Here is an 11081-nt window from a genome sequence, read left to right as displayed (position 1 = left end):
TAGTCCCCAGGTTCCAGCCTGCATGGACACAGTGCCATCAGCCACTCGGCTCTCTGTAACTTTTCTCCTGCTTCTCAAGCTTGTGACACTCAGAACAGCCAAACTCTGGGACACAGTGAGTGATTGGGCCCCAATCTGGGGCCTCCTTGACCTCCTGTAGGTGACAGTCCCACCAGCTCCTCCCCAGAGGCCAAGTCCTGCTGACCTCACCCCAGGCCCTGGTGTGAACCAAGACTTCCGGTACCACTGTGGACACTGGTGGAAGTGTCCCTGGTGGAAGGTGGGCACTGCCTAAATACAGTGGGAAGTTTAAGTCCTGGACACTGAGGGAGGGAGGACACTGACACTCGCAGGGAACAGGCACGCTTGGCCAGGAGGCGTCCCGGTGACCGCCAAGCTTCCGTCCAGAGGTGCCCTGTGTGTATGTGTGTGTGTGTGGCCCACACCAAGAGGGCCCCCAGCCCACCAGCCCAAAGAGAATGGGCAGCAGCGGGCCTCCCTGGCCAGGCACTGGGGTTCTCACCACCAAGCCAGCCCTGGGGTCACATGACTGAGCTCCAAGCCACCCATAAAGGCTTCTTAAACAGCCTGTCTTGGCCAACTCTCAACTCCATTAATGCGTAAAAATCATTAGGCACTGGTCCCAAGACCCTGGTCGTAAACCGGCAGGTCTCTGGGGCCCCTGCCCTGGCAGGCGGAGAGCCTCCACTGAAAGTCCCCCCCAGGCCCCCCTCCCGCCCCGCCCAGGCCCTCCACTCGGAGCCTCTTCCGATCGATTTTATGAAAGCGGCTCTAGGGGTTCACCAATGTTTCCGCTCCAGCTTTATGCCCCTGTTTAAAAATTCTTAATTAAGCAGGTTTTTTCTGTTTACACTTGAACTAATTACACTTTTAAAACCAACAATAAAACATTAGGCCCCGGCTATTAAAGGCCTCGGCGGAGGCCTGTTGCGTGGCCTGTCGGAGCAATTCAGGAACTGGGCCCTTCCATGGCAGATAGGGGTGCTGGGCGGCAGGCGGGTGCCAGGCTTCGCTCAAGAGGGTCCCTGAGTCTTATCCGCCTTCCTGGAGGGTGGGATGGGGGATAGCAAGTGGCCGCCCAGGCCTGGCTTCCATCTGCCCCGGTAGCTGGCAGAGCTATTGATCGAGGGGCCCTCCCCATGGCCCAATCCTTCCGGGCACGCTTGGACACGGGCGTCTGCGCCAGGCGGGGCCCAGGTTGATGGAGGGAGGCCGCAGGGGCCCAGGCAGGGTGTTGGGGTGCCCGGTCAGCAGAGGCCATCGGGACAAATCCAGCAGCTCTGCCCTGGGGCATTTACAGGGCACAGTCAAGGCTGGATGGGGCATTTTGTGCAGGCTCAAGTATCCTCGCTGTCAGTGGATGAGGCCCTCTTGCCTCTGGTAGTCATCTGAAGCATTGTCCAAGCTGACCCTAAGCCCCATGTCCACCTTGCCCCCACAGCACAGGTCACTTACAGTAGCCCCACATACTTCAAACACCCTGCAGACAGGGCTTGTAGGGTTCCTGGCGCAGAACATCCTCCAGCAACTCAGGCCATTCCTGACTGCAGCTCCCCCTGGATCAGCCAGGCAGCACCCAGGAGACCTTCCATACCTGATGTCTGCCTTTTGGCAATGCAGGACCCTCAGATTTTTTGGGCTGTGAGGTCTTCTAGACCAGGGGTCCCCAACCTCCCTCTTCCCTACCTGTGGACACCATTACCATCGTATTACCGCCTGAGCTCCCCTTCCTGTCTCCTGCCCCACTCCCGGGCCCGAGCTCTGCCTCCTGTCTCCTCTGCCTCCCGCCCCAGTCCATGGAAAAATTGTCTTTCAAAAAATCAGTTCCTGGTGCCAAAACGGTTGGGGACCACTGTTCTAGGCTGTACCCAAAAGTTGCTATGTGAGCTCCCACACTGCGAGGCCATTCTGAAGAGAGCCAGCAAGGGCCCCCAGGCCCATTGGAAGCCTTGCCCCCACCCCTGCCAAGACCCGCAGAGGATCCCAGATCCTCTACCCTGCTATCCCAGGTCCCAAACTCAGTCGTTTTAACTGGGCCTCAGGGTCTTCCTGTGTCTCCATCAGTGACAGTCACACTATCCAGCCATCCCCCAGCTAAAAACGCTGCCCCTCTCCTTCCCCTGAGCCCACATTCAGGCCTTCCAACATCCTCCATCTTGCCTCCTGAGTACCCCTGGAACCACCTTCCTCTGGAACAGGACCCCCCTGCAGCGTGCCCATGGCCTTGCCTCCTCTTGGGTCTCCTACCCACTCTGTTCTCATTCCTTTAGACTAGACTGCAAAGGGCCAGAGCATAAATAGTTTCAGGATTGGGGGCCAGATGATCTCAGGACTGCCCAGCTCTACCCTTGTGGTGAAAGCATTGTAGATGATACAGAAATGAGTGTGTGCCAATAAAACTTTATTTATAAAAGCAGGCCAAGGGCCACATTTGGCTTTTAGGTCATAGTTTGCTAACTCTTCATGTAAACCACCCGCAATACACCTTAGGATGTTCTTCCTCACTCACAGACCTGGTACACACCTCCCCTGCTGGAAACACTTCCTATTCCTGTTTTTGCATTGGGATGAAGATCCCACTCTCCTGGCCTGGCGTGGAAGGCTCTTCAGGATTTGGCCTCCATAACTGCCCCCTCTGAGAGCCATGCTCTCTCACTGATGCTATGTCTTCTTCTCTTTGTCTTTATCACCAGGCAAACTCCTACTCACCCCTCAAAACCCCAGCTCCAATGCGAATCCTCTGTGAATTCTCATTTAAGTCTGAAGCATAGCCTTTGCCCATAACTTCACCTCATCCTTCATCCCAGCCCTAAACATCTGGGCCTAGAAATATGCGTCCAGCCCTGTCTCCTCCCAACCTGGGAAGGATCCATGTGTTACCCAAGCCAACTGAGCATGTAGTACCTCCTCCCCATGTCTGTGGTGATTGGTCTAGGAATAGGCACATGACCCACACTGGGCAATGAAAGTCCTTCCATGAGATTGTTTAGCCCCCTTTTACTCAAACAACTTGAAATGAGGTTAAAATCTCCTCCAGCACATAGTAGGCATTTGATACATGTGACAAATAAATAACCACAAATCCTCCAACCTCTCCAGTTTCCCTACCTTAATTTTTCTCCACAGCTCATGTCATCTTGCATGTCTACTACTCACTCTTTGTCTGTCTGCCCACTAGAACGCCTGGTCCATGAAAGTAGAGGTTTTTGTCTGGCTGTTCCCACCGTCTCCAGCATTCGATGCAGACATAGGGCTGGTTCTGCGCTTTGCAGGGCTCACTGCAGATAACAGTGCAGGGCCGCTTGTTCCAGATGCAAGAAACAAGCTGTCACTCAAGGTGCTAAGATGTAAAGCTTTTTCCTTCTTTCACGGTGTCTCTCTCTCTCCACTTGTCATGGTTTTCTCCATTTGCTCTGACCTGTCATTCTATGTAAAGAAAAATTGAAAATTTGAATGAGCAGCAGAATGTGACAGTTTCTATTTGCAATGTCAGTATGAAATGCAAATAAGTACGTGTCAGAGCATGGGATGCACAGGGCAGAGTCACCAAAACGGCACCATTTGTGTTTCAGAGGCTGCACCTGCCTGTGCATCTCGTTCTCGCCAGGCCTGCTGAAGCACGGCCCCGAAGCAAGTGGTTTCATTTCAGTTCTGGTCACTCAGGTGTTCTGCTAACACTGCGGAAGCCAGTGGGTACAAATGGAGCTGCCAGGAATAGAGGGGAACACGTGTACTGTTTTCCATTGTCCCATCAGACTCTGCTCACAAATCACAGGTTCAGAGATTAAATTGGCAGAAATTTCAAGAAGGTGCCCACGGAGCATGGGCCCGTGTGTGGAGCCACACACAACGTTCACAAAGCTAGCTCTGCCACAGAGGCCTGGTACACAGCAGGTGCTCAATAAGTGCTTGTTCAGTAAGTGAGTGATTGGAGATCATCTAATCCCAGGGGCTTAAACTGTTCCCTACCAATGGTGTCCTGGCTCCAAGGTAGAGCAACGGTGAGGAAGTTTGAGAATAAAGGAGCTGTCAGAGAATAAATGTTTGTGGTTTCAGCCCTGATTTGTGGGGAGGTGTCCAACAGAAAACGCATATACCCCCCCACCTGCACCCCCCCTGGAGGAGAGGGTCCCGGTTTCATTTATCTGAACCATTGGCCTTCTCCAATCTAACCCTTTGAAACCCTGGTCTGACCCCATCTACCCATTTGTCAGATAGGGAAACTGAGGTAAAACTGAGAAGGGCTTGGCGGAGCTCTGAGTGATGGTCTGACCGAGCTACAGCGAGAGCCCCACTCATGGACCCTCCTGGTTCCACACCGCATTTTCTCAGATGAGTGTTTTTCCCCAGAGCACGAAGGTGAATCCAGAGATGTAATGGGGCAGTGACTGTGGAAAGCAGCTTGAGTTTCCTCAAAAAGCCAAATATCCAATCACCTTAAGACCCCACAATTCTACTCCCAGGTGTATACCCCAAATAATTGAAAACAAGAGCTTAAACAGGTATTTGTACACCTGTTCCCAGAGGATCCACAACAGCCAAAAGGTGGGAACAACCCACATGTCCATCACCAGGTGAGGAGATAAATGTGTGTCCCTCCACATGCTGGAATACTACTCAGCCATGAAAAGGAGTGAAGCTCTGGCACTTGCTACAATGTGGTTGGACCTTGGACACATGGTGCTCAGTGAGAGAAGCCAGACACAGAAGGCCACACTGTGTGTGATTCCATTTATGTGAAATGTCCAGAACAGGCACATCCACAGACACAGGAAGTGGTTGTCGGGGGCTCGGGGAGGGGACGAGGGTGACTGCTGCTGGGGACAAAATTTTTGGGGGGTGGTGCAATGTTCTGGAACTAGATAAAGGTGCTGGTTGCATGTACTGTTGTGAATGTACAAAGACCACTGAATGGTTCACTTTAACACAGCTAGCTTTATGTTATGTCAATTTTACCTCACTGTTCTAAAAAACCCAGGGTTGCACCAGAGGCTGCAGCTGCCCACACTGCTGGGTTGCGCAACGACTTCGTCTGACTTTCAAAGAAGCCCCGGGCTGTTGCCCTGCATGGCAGCTACTCCGTGTGGAGTCCCACCAGTGACAGGCGGGAGTCCAGCTTCTCCACCTCCTTGCTAATACGTGCTATGTTCTGTTGTTTAGACAGAGCATTTTTAAAGCCATTCTAATGGGTGTGAAACCTGATATTTACTGCAGAAATCGGAGACTGGGAAGCTTCAAGCTACAGTGGGCGACCTATTAGTGATTTCTGAGGGGGCGGTGCTGCCGTGCCTGGAAATTAGAGACACACAACCCCTTGCAGGGGTGCTGTGGGAGGCTGGGAGAAGGTGGCAGAGCACTGATGACGCAGGGTTCCCTCACGAAGAACATCACCAGTGAGACACAGTGATACCCTAAACACGGGGGCACCTAGTGGCCAGGTCGTGGACCTTCCTGTAACTGAATTCCCTCTCCCACCTGCACTGAATCTGCCAAGCTTGGGCTCCTTCTGGAGGGACCACCTGGATTTTCAGACCGCAGAGGGGTCTGCTCCTGGCACAGGGGGGCAAGGTGAAGTCCTTTCTTTTCAGCTCTCCCATGCCAGTCCTGAGGCAGGGGCTCCCCATGTGTCTCAACCCCCCATTATTGCCCAGAGACCTACCTTATTCTGTGGACCCTGGAAGAGTCTGTGATAAGTAAGGGCTTGCTTCCCGGAGGAAGATCCAGCTGTAAGAAAGAAGTAGCCTGGAGTGTGATGTGACATTTCCCAGCCTGGGAAGGTGGCCCTGCCACCCCAGGGCTGCCAACCAAGACACCTGGGGGGGCCGAGGCTGAGTCCCTTCCCTGGAGGAGGGGACCCACAGACATCCCACTGTGAAGGTGCCGCTTGCATCCACATGACCTGTGGGCCCAGGCCGCTGGAGGACCACTGGTGAGGACAGGGTTGGGGTCCTGGTATCAACCCCGCCCCAGTGTGGGGAGGGGACCTTGCCTGAACGGCAGATGGGGCACAGCCAAAGCAGTCCCCAATTTTGAGCTGAGTCAGTGTGAATCCTGGATTTGTGGGCTGTCATCCCAAAGGTGGGGCGAGGGGGTTACCCAGAGAAAGAGAAGATGATGAGGGGCAGGTGTTAGAAAAGCCCTTAGCTCAGAACCATGAGGGACACTGGGAGGGGGTGGGGCGCATCCCTGGGCTTTGGGGGAAAGAATGGGGACCCATGGGGTCTGGCAGGAGGTGAGAGACACGGGCCTGGGACAGGGGCTGCCTGCTGGTGAGGGGAGAATTCAGGGCAGCTTAGTCCTGGGCACCTGCTACCGGCCCCAGCCTGCTGCGTGCAGCTGCCCACACTTCTCGTTCAGGTGTCTGCCCCAGTCAGCGAGGCAGCGTTTCTGAGAAGGGAAAGGCATCCCTCAGGGTCTCGGGGTTTCTGAGAACTGTCTCCACCTCTTCTCAGAACTGCCTCCTGCCTCCCCCAGACCCGTCCCTGGGCCCCAGCCCGACACACATCAAACCCTTACCCGCAGGCCCCGTGGAGAGTGTGAGTGCTCTCAGGGAGTGGAAGCCAGCACAGAGAGGGGGGCCGGGCTGGGCAGGCGGCCCCCTCAGAGGAGGTGAGGGTCTGGTGCTGGCTCAGACAGGGCCATGCCAGTCCATGGTATCCATTTCAGAGTTGGGGAAACCGAGGTAGGTGTAAGGTATGAAGACACCATAGGCCAGTCACGTGAGTGAGTTTAGAGAGGCGCCTGGTCCCCTAAAGAGAAGGTGCAACCCTTCCTCCTCCGTCCCTTCCTTCCTTCCACATTTGGGCTCTGGAGACACACGCAGGACACAGGGGCTGGGTGGCGGTGCGGGGGTGGGGGGGGGAGTTGTGGGCTCAGGGTGGGGCAGCCTTCTCTTTAGGAGGCGAGGTTCTAAGGGGCGGAAACAGAACATAACTCACTTCACCCACAGAAATCTCATCCCCGGCACCCATTTCAGGGCCCGATGCTTCAGAACTGTGCCTTGTGTCACAAATCACCCCCATCTGACGGGAAACTGAAGCCCAAAGAATGTCGGGGGCCCAGCTTCGTGACCACAGGTCTGTGGGGACGGGATGGCGGTTGCAGGGCAGAGGATCCTACTCAGCTGCACCCCAAACACCACTTTTTCAAAGAAAACATTTTTCTCAAACCGCCAGCCTTCTGCCTGTCGGGCCCAGAGGGAATGGTCAGTTGGTCCGAGTAACAGGGGTGCCTGGGAGGCCCCTCTCGGCCACCATGGAAAGGTATCACCATCATTATTGTTGCTTTTTGCTGGGCAGCCAAGCAGACCCAGGCAGGGCAACTGAGGCCCTAACAGGGAGACCCCTGTGCCCTGCCTGGTCTCTGGGACTGGGAACGTGTGTGCACCTACCCTGCCCCAGCCCCCGCGTCCCCAAGGGCAAATCCCCACCCAGCTGCCTGCTAGCAACCCTTCTTCTGGCGTGGTCTGCATGAAGCCCACCACGCGGAGAGGTGCACTGAGGCCTGTTGGGTGAGCTGCCCGGCCTGGGCTGCTGTTCAGTGCTGGGCCAGGACCAGCTTGTTCTCAGGCCTGGCCAAGCTCCCTGAAGCCGCCAGACACAGTGGGCAGAGTGTAGAGCTGGGATCCCACCTCCGTGGCTGGGCTCGAAATATGTTGATGAATAAGAATTCCAGGAGGCCCAAGCCACCGTGATCAAAGAGGCTTGGCGGGCAAAGAACATCACAAGGTGGGGAGTGGTGGAGATAGGGACAGACTGCCATCTGTGCCTCCCCCCAGTCCAACAGAGGTCTCCTCAGTTCTCCCAATGCCCCCGCCCCCCGTTTTAAAATCATCTCTAATCTTTCCCTGAGTGGTGTGGCTCAGTTGGTTGGGAGTCATCCGAAAAGCAAAAGGCTACCAGTTCGATTCCCAGTCAGGGTATGTGCCCGGGTTGTGAGCTCAGTGCCCCCCTGTAGGGACTCTCGCGAGAGGCAACTGATTGATGTTTCTGTCTCACATCGATGTTTCTCTCCCTCTCTGTCTCCCTCCCTCCCCCTCTCTCTTAAATAAATATAAAAATAAAAAATAAAATCATCTTTAATCTGGCCCCTTCTCCCCACCTCTGCATTTCCACGGTCCAGGGCACCCCTGTTTTCTGCCTAGACCTTGGTCCCCCCACCTCCTCCTTCCTTCCCTCCTGCCTCAGACTGTCTGTCCACCATGCGGCACCGGAAGGGACTTTGCCACAGGAAAACTGCATTGCCGCCCCCACCCCCACACTGGAAGCCCCCATGGCTCTCTTCCTTCTCAGGAAAACCCAAACTTTTCACCTGGTCTTTGAGGCTCTCCCACCCTCACTCTGCCTACAGAGAACAAACCTCACAGGGTTCCTGCTTCAGGGCCTTTGCACACGCAGTTCTCTGTCTTCTCTCACCCAGCCAGCTCCTGCGCCTTCTTCAACCCCCTCTTTGGGGATCCCTCCTGGTCCTCCAAGCAGACCCTCCGACGGCCCTGCAGGCTGCTCCTCGAGCCCTGGGTCCTGCCCTCAGACCCAGCTCTGACCCTGAGGCCAGGAGCATCTCGTTCACCTTCATCTGCACCAGCCTCCAAGCCCTAGAAACAGAGGCCTCGCCGGTCCCAGTTTTATCCAACGATTCCCCGAGTTGAGGGCCATTTGCTCCTTGTGCCCTAGTCTTCAAACAGGGGCCCCCAACCTTGGCCTAAGTCATGCCCCTGAAGGAAAGCCAGGCCCCTCGTGGACAAAGCCTCCAGGGATTTCAGAGTGTTCGCCGACCCCCTGAAAGCCACGTCCCTTCACGCCGCACCCCCTGCCAGATTCTGCCCTTCACCAGAGGTTTCATCATTACCTTTCCCCACAACTGCAGGATAGCTCTGGGTTTGGGGGCCTTTCTGAGACCCTCTGTACCTTCCCACACTCCACACCTTCACAGTGGCGTCAATTTACCCTCAGTCTCCCTGCCCCTCAGCTCTTCCTCCTCCTGGTCTCAGCCCAACATCCCCGACCTCCTCACCGCCAAGAAGCCCTTCCTGGGGCTGCCTGCACCCTCTGCCTCCTGGGACTCTCCAACTCTATTCAAGCTCTCTAACTCCTGAAGACTTAGGGTGTCCTCTTCCCCACAGAGTTTAAGGTGCAGGGCCTTCTGGGAGGTTCTTGGCCCCTCCTGCCCCTCCCTTGGTATAGCATGTGCACAATCCAATGACAGGTGACCGTCTACAAAATCCCAGCCCTTGGAGCCAGAGGTACCCAGAAACATGGTTAGACTAAGCTTCGGGGCTCTATGCCCTGGTTCCCTCAACCTCTGCCATCTTCAGCTGACACATCTGGAAAAGAACTAGGGACCACATGGAGGCCTTGCAGGCCCCTTGCCAGGATTAAATGAGGTGATACTTAGTACCAGGCTGGTCCTTCTTCCTCTCCAGGCTCATGGCCACCTCACCTCATCTGGACATCCCCCCATTTCACAGATGTGGAAACTGGGGCTGAGAGTGGGGCTGCCACCTGCCCAGACCCCCCGAGGCCACCAGTGTCTGGTTGGAGAAGATAAAGCCGTGAGCCTTTATCAGCCAGAGCAACATGATGGATGAGCCAGAGAATTCCTTGCAGTCCTCCAGCTCCCATCGATCGGGCATCCCAGCCTCCGTGGCCGGCCACGATTAATTTATGTGGGACTGAAGAACACTAATTAAGTCTGTTTAAGAGGAAGTTAACTTTAATGCCCTGGCTGCCTGCCTCCCACACTGTCAGAGTGGCTGGAAGGTTCCACGGGCAGCAAGGAGACCCCAGATGGGTGGATGCTTTCCTTGTGGACCAGCCAGTGTCAGGTCAGCCCAGCCACAAACTGCCTGGCCACTAGTCTGGCTCCCGTGAGCTTCGACGGCTCCCTGAACTGAATGCCGGTTCCAGGCTCAACACCATGTCACCTCCGGGAGAGAGAACAAAGGCTGGTATGCAGTAGGTGCTCAGTTAGGGCTTGCCACGTCACAGATACCCAGTGGATCTCTTCTAACCCAGAGGAGAGCTGTAAATCTGGAGGGCAAAGCAGGCATGTTCCTTCCCTGCCTGAGGCACCCTGCGGCTCCCCAGCGTCCCCCACCCCTTCCCCCGCTGGAGCACAGCCTCTCCTGTGCTCTCCACAGCTGGGTGGAACTTCAAAGGTTGCCCTTCCAAACCTCCAAGCCTTTACACGTGCTGGGCCCTATGTCAGGAATTTTTAGAGATCCCGAAGGACAAGCCTCAGAGGGGTCCCTGCCACAGGGAAAGGACGGGCATTTACCCACCAGGTCAGAGAGGGATACTGGCCCCTCATGTCCCGGGCCTCCAGAAGCGGAAACTCAGAAGAGGCACCTGGGCTCGTGGGAATGAGTGGCTGCAGCTGTGCTGAAGCGAAGGCGCCATGGGCTGATACCCGGAGCCCAGTGTGTCTGCTGCGGTGGGGGGGGGGGGGTGTTGCTGAGCACTTTCCCCACCCAGGGTCACAGGTGAGGAAATAACAGGGTCACAGATGGCAGGAGTGTGATGGGGGCCCCTTAAATTGAGGTGATCATAGACGTCAGTGGAGACAGATGAATCTGGATTTTCCCTGCAGGGCACTGGGGAGCCATGAATAGTTCTTGAGCAGAGGAGAGGTATGATCTGATTTTTGTTCTTAAATGTCAGCGTGCACCAATCTACCAGGCTGGCTGGGAGAGTGGGAAAGGGGCACCAGGCAGGGGGCACGGCCCTGGAAAGAGAAAGCCAACCTCTGGCACTTTAGCTGGTGGCCTTCCCACCTGGACCTTGGCCTCCAGGAGCAGGACAGCAGGAAGGGGGTCCTGTGAGCAGCAGCGGAGCGTCCAGAGTGGTCAGTCCGGGTTCTTCCCACCCTCCCTGATGGCTGTGAGTCCTTCAGGCAGGGCACCTCCTGCTCTGGCCTCGATTTCCCCATCGGCCCAGCAAGGTGCTGGCTTAACCCTGACCTGTGGGGACATTTTACCCAAACCCTGGAGACCCAAGACCCGGGCCTGAACCCCCTCTCTGATTCCCAGCCCCGCCACCTGCCGGCCTCCCCTCTCAGGCAAC

General features: G+C 55.8%; 1 long non-coding RNA gene across 1 annotated transcript; it reads right to left on the bottom strand.

The window, feature by feature from the left end:
• Positions 1–2462: 2462 nt before the first annotated feature.
• On the bottom strand, positions 2463–6847 carry LOC119043911 (uncharacterized). The gene is made up of 3 exons (XR_005081515.2): positions 6727–6847; positions 5681–5745; positions 2463–3447 (listed from the first exon to the last, which is right to left on the bottom strand). It is a non-coding gene; the product is annotated as an uncharacterized LOC119043911 (long non-coding RNA).
• Positions 6848–11081: the final 4234 nt, after the last annotated feature.

The sequence above is a fragment of the Artibeus jamaicensis genome, unplaced genomic scaffold (genome assembly GCF_021234435.1).
Source record: "Artibeus jamaicensis isolate MK-2021 breed Jamaican fruit bat unplaced genomic scaffold, CSHL_Jam_final scaffold_537, whole genome shotgun sequence".
Taxonomy (NCBI): Eukaryota; Metazoa; Chordata; class Mammalia; order Chiroptera; family Phyllostomidae; genus Artibeus; species Artibeus jamaicensis.
Note: the sequence above shows the minus strand (reverse complement) of the source record. Positions and strands in the feature narration are given on the sequence as shown.